Below are 12281 nucleotides of genomic sequence, written 5' to 3'. Positions count from 1 at the left end.
TAAAATAAAAAAGTACATACCAACTAATTTAGATGCAATCATAACTCCAAAGCTAAATGCATTCATCAAGGAGTTTAAAGATACAAGATAACTCCTCTAAAATTCCACAGCCGCACACCCCTCAAGATATGACCATTAAGCACAAGTTCAAAAGAACTCTCCCCCATTTGATGTAGGGATGTAAATTCGGGCAGGCCGGGCCGTCCGACCCAAAAACTAAGACAGGCCGGGCAGGCCAGGCTTAATATTTGTGAGCCCGTAAACAAATTCAGGCCGGACAGGCCGGGCACAAGTAGATAATTTGCTACCCAAAGACCTCCCAAAGCCCGCTTTTTATACGGGCAAGCCAGATCGGGCCGGACAGGCCACTATTTTGATTTTTTTTTTTTAAGTTTAAATTTTCAAATGAACGGTATTAAATACAATATCCTTTCCTTTCCAACATCGCATATCATAAGTGATAGTATTATTTTATATTTAAATTACACTGACAAATATTTAATTTTAGCCTATAATAAATAATTAATTAGAGTACAATAAACTTTCTAATAAGAAAATATATTACCATTAATGTTTTGAAAAGGTTAATTATAAGTAAAAAAACAATTATATATTTTACTTTTCTTGACACAAAATTGACAATTATAAAATTGTAACTTTTAAGTCTTTTAAGAGGATATTAAATGATTAATGGCACATAGTTTTGATGGCATTTCTATTCTCATTGTTATGTTCATCATCATGTGTCTACGGGGTTATTTATCGAATAGAAAAGTTGTGATTGTACATATGCTAGAAAAATTCCTTGGACGCCTTATCGGCTTCATTATCATTAGTCTACCCTATCATCTGTGTTAGCTAAACGCAGTTATTATGAATGAATTCTGTAGTTGGTCTACGTCACATGGTTTGTTTTTCTCTTACCATAACTTACATACACGTTTTTTCTTATAGTGAGTTTCAACTTATTCACGAGCTATGCCTATATGTGCTATCTGCATCTCAAAGAACTGAGCTATAAGAGCAACACTGGCTACGTTCACGCTTTCCTTTCATGGTTTCCTCTGGGCTACGTATTTGAATCCCCACTGGTTTGCGCACTAATTACTAGACTGCTGCCATTTTTTGTTTCAAATAATGAAAATTTAGAGCGATAAAAAAAAGTTCATGTCTAGTAAAACACTATCTTTTAATCAATCCTGGCGTCTCTTCCTTCCAATCTTCTGTAGGCTAATTGACTAATGCATTTTTCTTTTCCTTTTTTTTGGGTATATTATAGCTAAAGACACTTTTGAATTTCTTTCTGTGGCAGGGTGTGGCAGCATATAGGAATCTTACTCTCCAATGTTTGTCTGAGGTACTGTTAAACTTTCTCTCCCCTCATCATATTAGAGTTCCTCGTTGTTCTTTCTTTGATGTGCTGATATTTAGGTAGCATAGTAACTCTTTTACGTTCACAGGTAGCTGCCCTTCAGTTTAGAGACTTCTATAACATGAAGTATGTGAAAATGTACATTGTTTTCATTTCACAAGTACAGGTATTTCAGATCACGAAGGACCCAAATTCCTAACTGATAATGACAAATATATATGTCCGGTGCACTTTGTAACTTGAGTTTTAACGATTTTCTTGTCTTCTCTTGTATTTGTTGACTAATACATTTGTGTAACTAATATATCATTTGTTGTAGCCTTGTAGGGATGGAGTTTGATTCTAATATATTGAGTTTAATGCTGGAGATGAGGTGGCGGTGTTCAGTTCATGTAGTAAACATGCTTATGTATCCTTCTATTATAATGTTTGGTGCAAATTATGAGGTATGTGATGCATTTTGCCTTAGTCATTGGAGATATTCACCTTCCCGTAGTTAAAGAACCAAAAGAATATATCCCTTGCATGCTATACATTTCCTTAACCTCTTTATCAGATTTCCAAGCAACTCAAGACTGAGAGCATCACTAGTCAGCTCTGTCTTCTTCACTGGGCTTAACAGAAGCACATGGTCTACAATTTGAAGCTAGGTCCAGGACCCAGCTGTGGCTGGATCATCAATATAAGCCTTTCTTTCAAATCTTAGAAAAGATTTATCGCTTCTTCCTCTTACCCAAAGGTCAAGAAATCTGGCATGAGTTGTTTCTTGTCTCTGTGAATGCTTTCATATTGCTTGCACGATTTAATGTTGAGACTGTTGAATACAAGAACATTAGCTTCACTATCTGGCATGTCGGGGTCAAGAAATATATGAATTTTGCTACATTTTTTTGTTTTCTGTTCTTTTTTGCATTTTATGCTGTTACAAAGGTAATTAGTAATAACATTTCTTTTACAGATCCCTCCATTGTAGAAACACTACTTCCAAAACACATAAGGTCTTATTTTCGTAGTTGAAAGCAATGACAAAGACCGTGTTATTTAGGCAAGGGATGAACTGCAGACGAAGTTTAGTGAGGTATGTGATAATATCAAACTCATTAATGTTATCGCTATTGTAGTTTACTCTTTATACTGATTTTGCAGGTTTCCTTGTGGTTTTTGTTTTCCAGCAAACATATTTCATCTCCTAGTTTCCCAGTGCATATCTTGTTTGGTGCAGTCCTAGTCCTAGGAAAATGAGTGCATCTCCTTGTCGTGCTTTATTGCAGGCTTTTGTGAAGTTTGTCTAACCGATAAAGGTGGCATTTTCTTACTTCAGCTAGTGTTTTTATGACCTTGCTTGGTGCTGACTTCATGAGAATGAAATCTTTCGGCAAAGTTGAAGATTTTGCGGAGACTCTGATAAGTAGTAGTGATTTTTTTGCTTTAAATGAAGTTTCCTCGCTCGTTTGATATTGGACTGTTGTTGTTCTTATTTGAGAAGTCGAAATCTATTTGATGAACAGGTTAGTAAACTAGATAGAAGTTGGAAAAAGGGCATCTGCAAGACTTACCGCATGCAAAATTCTCAGACGGTATTAATCCATCCAGGTACTTTCTTTGTTTCTATGTAAAATTCTCCCTTTTATTATTCTTATCTTCCGTGATGGGAACTGGATGTTGATTTGTTTCACTTTTTGTCTCAGTAGGTAGAAGATAACGGAGAAGAACATGAAGAGCATGGAACCCAAGAAGAAGAGGCTGTTGATGTCGATGTTGATTCTACAGATGGCGCTATTGTTACAATTCTTTTTGACAATGGCTACTATCATGGTGTACATTGGTTTTGCAGGTCACAGATATGAGTAGGTGCGACTATTTACAAGGCTGGTTATGAAGCAACAAGAAGCTATACTTGTTTGAGCATGTGGGTATTGAATGCTGAGCTTGTCTCCAGTCTTGTGCCTTTAAGATTGTACCTACTACTGCTATTACACTTCACATTACAACTGCAACTGCAGAATTTCTATGTTATGAAAACTTAGGAAATGTTTACATACTTATCATTTTTTTGATACTGCGCACAGAATTTGTATGTCCTTGGAACTTAAGAAATATTTCCAGCTACAGATTGGAACTTAAGAAATTTATATGTATTTCCTAAGTAGTTCTTTTCAGAGGTATACAGAATGAGTTGATGAGTTGCCTTAGTTCTTTTCATAAACTAAGTAGTCTTTAGTTTATGATTTCATGAGTTGCCTAAGTTCAATGATGATTGGTGTTTATAATTCAATGTATGAAATGACTATGTATTGCCAAAGTTATGTCTCTTAGAAACTTATGGGTATATACTTTGAATGTTGTTGCCTAAGAGCTGAAGAATTTCACTGTAAATTCTGCCTGGAATTGTTGCAGGGGAATGATTTCCAAATGAACAGGGAAACTGAAGAATTAAAACCTGATTAAAACGTAAATAAATAGTGGTTTTGACTGGTCCAAAACCTGATTTTGACTTGATTTGACCAGGTCAAAACCAGGGTTTGACCAGTCAAAAACACTATTTTTTTGATGTTGCAAAATATTTGTAACTGCGATGAGCTGTTGCGAAATTCCAGTTTCGCAACTATTTGAAGCTGTTGCGACCATCTAATTTCGCAACTGTTTCGAACTTTTTCGACGAATTCACTTTGCAACAGTTTAAAACTGTTGCGTCCCAAAATTCGCAACTGCTTATGAGCCGTAGCAAAAAATTGCAACATCGACTGTTGTAACAGATTAAAACTATTGCAACCCCTCTTTGCAACTGAACTAGCCTGTTACTAAACATGAAAAATGGTGTAGTGGTATCTTTATCCAGACTCACTCTTTGCATGTTCTTTTGAAGTTTGGTGACTCTTTTGTTGCTTTTCTTGAATCTCCAATAGGTATCTTTATCATGCCTTGAGTGTCCACAGAAGGAGCAGATCAATGTTGATTTTTCGTCTTCGTGTAAGTTTTCCTGTTTGACACAACACCCAACCATTGTTTCCTGATTTACAGAATCCATCACTTTACTGTTTTGCTTTTGAATCCTAAACCATGATTGTTTCCAAAGGATCTCTGACCAAACAACATTGCTGCAATTTTTTCAGAGCTTCCAGACAGCCTTTGCAGGTCATCTCCGAGAGAATTAATCTCTTCTTCCTTTAGAGACATGGTTTTGACGAATTTAATATGAAGATGCTCTATCTCAACATTTTTCGTCTGGAGTGATGATTCAACATTCTTCAAGGAGGCTTTAAGACGAAGGTTCTCTTGAAGAATCTCTTTATTCAGGAGATTAACCAACTCAGTGTTAAATTCAAGTTCCGAAACAGAAGTTGAAGTTGAAAGAGAATCTGAAGTGAGGGCAGTAAATCCATTGCACCAGTTAGACTCATCTGAGTTGTATTGAGAAGTATCGTATTCTGTTGAATTATTTTCAGCAACCAGAGAAGATGGAAAACCTGCAAATCTATTCTTCCTTTTTATTATATTGTTGAACTCTTTGACTATTAGTGAATGATCATATTCATCAGCCCAGGATAGATGAGAGGAATATATCTCAGGTTTGTTCATAGCGTTGAGTGCGAACGTTTTTCCTGTCTCTTGATCAAGAATTCTTAACTTTCCAATTAGTGAAGTCTTGGAAAGTATATCAGGGTTATTTCCCTCAAGGATGGCATGATTCTTAGAATTGTATCTTGATGGCAGCGATCTGAGGATTTTCATCACAATGTCCTTTTCAGGAATGGTCTTACCCAATGCAAATGATGCATTAACATTTTCAGACACTTTGTGGTAAAAATCATCAATCGAGTCATTATCTTCCATCTGAAGGTTCTCCCAATCGGAATTAAGGTTTTGAAGCCTAGCTTCCTTTTCATTGGAGTGACCTTCAAATACGGTTTCTAAAATATCCCAGGCATCTTTAGACCTAGTGCAATTAGACACATGGTGCTGAAGATTTGGGGTAATGGCATGTATGATGGCATTCAAACCGTCAGAGTTTTGTTTTTCAAGTATCTTGGCAGGATTATATTCACCAATATTCTTGGGAACATTTACGTCTCCAACTGCCACAGCGGGAGCATCATAGCCATTAACAACATATACCCATGATTGAAAATCACGTGCTTGAAGAAAAACTCGCATAACAATTTTCCACCATGAGTAATTAGAGCCATCGAAGACTGGTGGTACGTTAATAGAGATAGCACCTCTGTCCATAGAGTCAGATCGCAACAAACACAGACTTGTAAGGTCTTAAACGTGTTTGCCTGCTCTGATACCAATTGAAAAAACGGGGATCTAACAACACCACCCAATATTTCTCTTAGCAATCTGTATGGACAAACTCGAATATACTTTTAAGAGAATCAACAAGACTCAATCAATTAAAAGTACATCAACGAGTTTATATCTCTCTCTTGATTTGATTTCCTCAAACTGAAACTGCGAGTACTAATCAAATACAAGGAATAACTTGGATGGTACCAAAGACCAATATCCATCGATCAACCAATGACAATCAACAACCAAAGGTTGGATTACTCTAATTGATGATCTAACGCACAACCTGTATTATTTCAATTATAAAGATAAAACAATATAATGCGGAAATTGAAATAACACAGACACCAGAAATTTTGTTAACGAGGAAACCGCAAATGCAGAAAAACCCCGGGACCTAGTCCATATCGAACACACACTGTATTAAGCCGCTATAGACACTAGCCTACTCCAAGCTAACTTCGTACTGGACTGTAGTTGAACCCCAATCAGTCTCCCACTGATCCAAGGTATAATTATACTCCCTACGCCTCTGATCTCAGCAGGATACTGCGCACTTGATTCCCTTAGATGATCTCACCCACAACTAAGAGTTGCTACGACCCAAAATCGCAGGCTTTAACAATAAACAAATCTGTCTCCCACAGACAAGTCTATCAAAGGATCAATCTGTCTCCCACAGATAAACCCTAAAGGTTTTGTTCCGTATTTTGATAATAATCAAGGTGAATAGGAACCAATTGATAATCCGGTCTTATATTCCCGAAGAACAGCCTAGAGTTATCAATCACCTTACAACAATCTTAATCGTATGGTAGCGAAACAAGATGTTGCGGAATCACAAACAATGAGACGAAGATGTTTGTGATTACTCTTTATATATTGCCTGTCGGAGATATCAATCTCAAGCCAATCAATCTGATTCTACTCGTACGATAGAAGATGCAAGATCAAATCACACAACTACGATAAAAGTAGTATCGGTCTGGCTTCACAATCCCAATGAAGTCTTTAAGTCGTTAAACTGGTTTTAGAAGAAGAAAACCAAAGATTAAAGGAGAAACGACTCTAGCACGCAAACTACTATCACACGTAAGGTGTGGGGATTATTTTTGCGCAATACTAGATGTCTCCTTTACATAGTCTTTCAAAATCAGGGTTTTTCCTTGGTAACAAAGCAATCAATATCCACTGTTAGATGAAAACCTGATTTAGATTCAAGTTAATATTTCTCAACCGTTAGATCGAAAACTTAGCTTGTTATACACACTTGACAATGCACGCTTCTAGGTTTGTTAACCGTACCCAAACGTATGCACTTGTTGGTTCAACAATAGTTAACCAATTGGTTAGCCATATGATCATTTCATATCAACCATGTTCTTCTTCACCATAACTAGTTCAAGTGACTTCAAATGAACTAGTTAGAGAGTTGTTCAATTGCAAGGAAATCTCATGTACTACACAAGACACAATTGAAGCAAAGATGATTTGATTCACTTAAATCGGTTCATGAACTTTTATATCCACGGTTTGGAAACTACATTCCTTAGTCTTTTTAAGTTTAAGTTCAGAAATCATCTTTAGATATATAACCTTCCTAAGTTCGCACACTAGGTTCGCGGACTTAAGCAACCGGGCAGAGTTTACAAACTCCAGCAGAAAATCTCGGCAAAAGACCTTCCGCTGGTTCGCGGACTGGTACTCACGCAACTAGTTTTTCAACTCCAGCAGAGTTTCTCGGGATGAGAATTTCGGAAGTTCGCGGACTTGGCAACAAGCCATACTTCCGGTTTCTCTTGATCAACAAATTTCGCAAACTTTGGTTGAAGGAATAAGACTTATGCACATATGTGTTTCCACAACAATACTTATGTCCATCATTGGTTATGTAATCTAAACTCTCATTCCAATCATTGAAACATTCTTAGAGGACGTTATATAGTTGTTACACCATTTTTCGTCAAAGCAATTTTCAAGATGATTGAAACTTACTAGGTAAAGATAAACTTGATCGAAGCGAAAATCTTACCAACACATATTTCGAGATATAGATAGGCGAGGTATACTCGGCTCGAAATACCAAATGTGTATAATCCAAGTATATATATATATATATACAACATACGACTTCTTGTCTCAAAGAGTAGGAGATAGAGTAGATAGACTTTTGAGTGACAGATAAGTTCAAGTCTTCACATACCTTTTTGTCGAGAAGTTCCACCGGTTCCTTGAGTAGTTCTTCTACTTGTATGATAAATAGCCATGAAGTCCTTGAGTTCAACTACACTTTCTATCCTAGTCCGAGACTTAGCTATAATAGACTAGAAATCAAGACTTATAGTTTTGATCACTAACATTGACAAACATACTTGAGATAGCAACGCATACGAGTTCGACGGAGCAATGCTCTAACAATATCATTTAAACAAATTCAACACTTATTATAGCCCGACATTTGTATATTTACGAGGAAAGTTAAAATATGCAGATCTCGTTGTTGCTATAACGATATATACAAAGTGCAAATTAAGCACTAGATCTTTAAACCTAGCCGATGCATATAATAGGCGCATATTGCATGTCGTAAAATTCACGGAAGCACATAAGGCCACAAATATGCGGATCTCCTTATTTCTCGCCCCATCATTTTATACGACGCATATATCTTCTCTAAAAAAAACCGAACTATTTACCACAAAAATCATTGGTGTAACAAGGAAGAAAACATTGCAAAATGTAACACACGCGGTTCTAATATAATACCGACAAATTTCCAACTTCGTCAGGGTCGACGGAATATTAATTTATCGAAGTTGAAATAGGAACACATTCTTTATATCTTTAAAAGAAATTGTCTCGATATCAATTGTAGGTCATTTCAAGGACTGTTGATAGAGACTGGCTAACCGTGTTAACCTGGTATCCATTTTTCATCGTATTCCGACCTTAGGTGGAACGACTTTCAATTCCGGAGATTATCATAACAAAGGAATATTAAAATTTTGCTATCCCTCAGGATGCAACAATTTCTCGCTCTGCCGATATTAAAATCGTTAATACTACAAAAATTATTGGCGTACCAACAAAGGTAATTTTATTCTCTATGCTATCCAAAAGGACGTGGAAAACCTCTCGTTGGTTGGCTAAAGAGGAAAATATCAAAACGCTACAAAACTCAAATATTTGGCAAAATTCGTAAAACGAATAACACCACAAATATGAGGCGTTGATAATACGTACCTATTTTTGGACACCTCTTCATATACTATACTAGGATATGACCCGTGCCTTAACGGCCCGGGTTATTGGGTACGACAATAATTATTTTTTCCATTTAAGTATTGTTATTTTGCGACATGTCGAGTTTGCTCTTAATTGGGAATCAATAATTTTCATCTGATTGGTTAACCGTGTACCCATTTCAATCCTTATTTATAATATCAATATCATTAATCAAGTCAATGGAGACGAAGACTGATAAATTGCCTAATTGCTTTATTAATATCACTCAAATTTCCTTATTGCTGCCTATAGTTATTTTTGACTGATATGATCCTAACCATTACCACCATTAAACATAATATTTTATTTTATTTTAACAAAGTTTCCATTCGGAAGCTTAATAGCTTAATTTTGGCTTTCCTCAGCCGATGATGTTTATTCGCTCAAGTGAAAGTGATAATTTCCCTTATTCTTCCTTATCCAATCAATTTCCCTTGACCTAGCTACCCGTCGGCCTTGGCATTGGGCTGAATTCCCTTTTCATTCCGTTTCCATTCTTTTGTAGTAATTTCTCCATAAGATACATCCCGTAATCCAAAATCTATTCTTCCGTTGGATCTTTTATCCCATACTGTGTTGTAAGCGTGTGTCCGAGATCGTCGCATATATCCAATCCAAATTTTGCCCAAAGAATTTCTGGTTTCAACGGGCTACAATGAGTGAGTATGATACTAAAAAGTTTTCGCAGCTGGCATCCAGTCTTCATCATCACCGCCTCTTTTAGGCATTTCTCCCATTCTCTGGAAATCATCATGCGTTCTTGCACGGTTTTGTTGGTGCTAAATGTTATTTGGCTTGCCATTAGTGTGTTCTGCATGTTTTAAACAGAATAACAGGATTACTAAGACATATTTTTTCCATTGGTAAAACCGACTAAATCTAATAACTTTTATAAGCCTAAAGCAAGGCAGAGTAAAATACCTGGTGTTAGGGCAAGAGACGTAGGGCTGAGCAGCTTAATCGTGGTCACCGAAGATAACAAGTCGAATATATTTTGAAAAGAATGTGATCGGAATGGAAACTCCTCGCTGGCTTTATATAGGCCAAAGTTTGGGTATCATAAATCAACGGATATCTTATATATATATATATATATATATATATATAAATAAGGTAAGAATGATTTCCAGGAGAAACTTTCGGTAATTCGTATATGAATACTTTTTGCTTCCAAATATATTGTTTATTTGTAAACGTTATCATAATCCACGGGATTTTTTATAACGGTTAAGCATTGAAATCGATAGTAATTTGCAAGTGGTAACCGATACGATAACATGGGATCATCCTTAAAACAAATGATCCCGAAACATTGATAGACATCCACATTCTTTCTCGAATCAGTTAACCTTCAGTTCATTTTAAGTATGGTCATTGATTTTTATTTTTTTTGTAACAAAATTTCTTGATAGTTTAGAAAGCTTCATTTTTTAAACATAATGTAAAAAAAAATCAAGGTGCATGTGGCTCTTTCTATGTATAAAGGAGAAGCTACATTTTTTTAACATAATGTTATTAGACGAAAAAAAATCAGTTGAACCGCATACAAAGTATATATCGTTTGTGGTGTGTCAACTTAGCACAATATCCATAAAGATTGTGTTGCTTTATAAAGGGAAATACCTCTATATTTCTTTCCATTACCTTAAAGATTCATATACTAAACATTCTTTCTAAGATGCATCATCTTATAAGAAACATATTGTTATTATTGAAATTGAATGGGAAGCAACCAACAGATTATTGCTTCAAAAACAAAAAGGGGAAAAACAAAAAAAAACATGCGCGCCACATAATACTTTGTTAAATGCAACTTTGATTTGTTGATTTTTGAATCATCAGCATACAGTTAGCAATCTCGTTGTAGCCAATTAATGTTTAATTTTCTTCTCCATCGCTTGAATCTTGTTCATAACACGAACTTTCTTCATCCCAATAATCCTCGAAACGGAGAAGATACCTGCATCATATTTATTTTAATTTAATATATCGTTCCTACCAAAAAGATAAATTTAAATAATACTAAATATTAGTTTAGATAAGGAAAAACTTAGCAGACCTGGGTGTAGGTTCTTCGACCTTGGTTTCACACCGAGTGCAGCCATAGTCGCCGACCTCACCTACCACTTTGTCCGGGCACTTATTGCATCCCAAATAGTACCAACCTTTGGTAGTTAAAACGCTGGTTGCACTTGATTTGACAATGATTCGGTTCATTGCCTGCACACATTTGTAGTAACTCATAGGTGTCAGTGAGTTATGCAGCCACAATTGATATTTTAAAATCATGGAACTAACATAGAAAGGTAGATATGCACCTGTTGTGTGGCGCTCCACTTGCATTCCAACAATTCAGAAATTGTTTTTGTATTATCTAGCATTGTGAGGTCAACAACTGATTGCTTATTGTGGTCGGGAAGCGTTATTTGTCGGGCTGGAGTTATTCGGCAAGATCTGTGTTACCCATTTTAAACAATCAGAATTTAACATTGTCTGCATAGCAACATCAAAAAAACTTCAGAACACACCTTTATTTCATGTCAAGAACTTCAGGAATGGCGAGGTTGAAGAAAACCTTAGTTGCATTCGTGGAAGACAGAAAGTACTTGCCTGAGGAAAAAAACAGGGGCATAAATAATTGAACTTGATAAGTAATGGCCATTCTAAAGGATCAGGTGGGATGAATAGTACCCTGATATTTCCGCACATAGGTGGATGCTACGACGACGACAACAGGTGTATCTTTTATTCCTACAGTATCCAAGTTACGGTTAAGCTCATTTGTGGCCTCACCCCATAGAGGTATCTTCACATTGTTCCCGCTGGAAAAGAGATGTCGTAAGTGGAAAACAACGATTATATAGAGTTAAAAATGCAAAGCATGAGAGTTGGTATAGACAAATACCTTAGATTTTGCAGAGTGAAGTCTCGCATCATACAATGCTGACCATTAGCTTTTTTTATGTCTTGCAGATTGGTGAGGCTAGTCAACACACCTACGACATCTGTAGAAAGGAAAAAAAAAGGTAACACATAAGCTGAAAAGTGGATAGAGGTGTGCCGAATGCGATGACTATTTTACAAGTACACAGTAAGATTACCCCTAAGATAAGTGTTTTCCGAATTGGACTCTAGTTCTTCAAACTGCGAAAAAGTGAACTTGTGTTGAGGAATAACAGGCGAAGTTCCGCCCAGACATTTGTCCTCGGTATCCCAGTTGAAGAAAAGGCGGTGTTCATTGTGTTCTGGGTGGAATATCCTTTTTCATCCAGAATGGCGAACTTTTTCAGGGAATATATCCCACCAACGCGCAACAATAGATCAAACTTCC

This window comes from Papaver somniferum, chromosome 8 (assembly GCF_003573695.1).
Source record: "Papaver somniferum cultivar HN1 chromosome 8, ASM357369v1, whole genome shotgun sequence".
In the NCBI taxonomy this organism is placed as follows: Eukaryota; Viridiplantae; Streptophyta; class Magnoliopsida; order Ranunculales; family Papaveraceae; genus Papaver; species Papaver somniferum.
Note: the sequence above shows the minus strand (reverse complement) of the source record.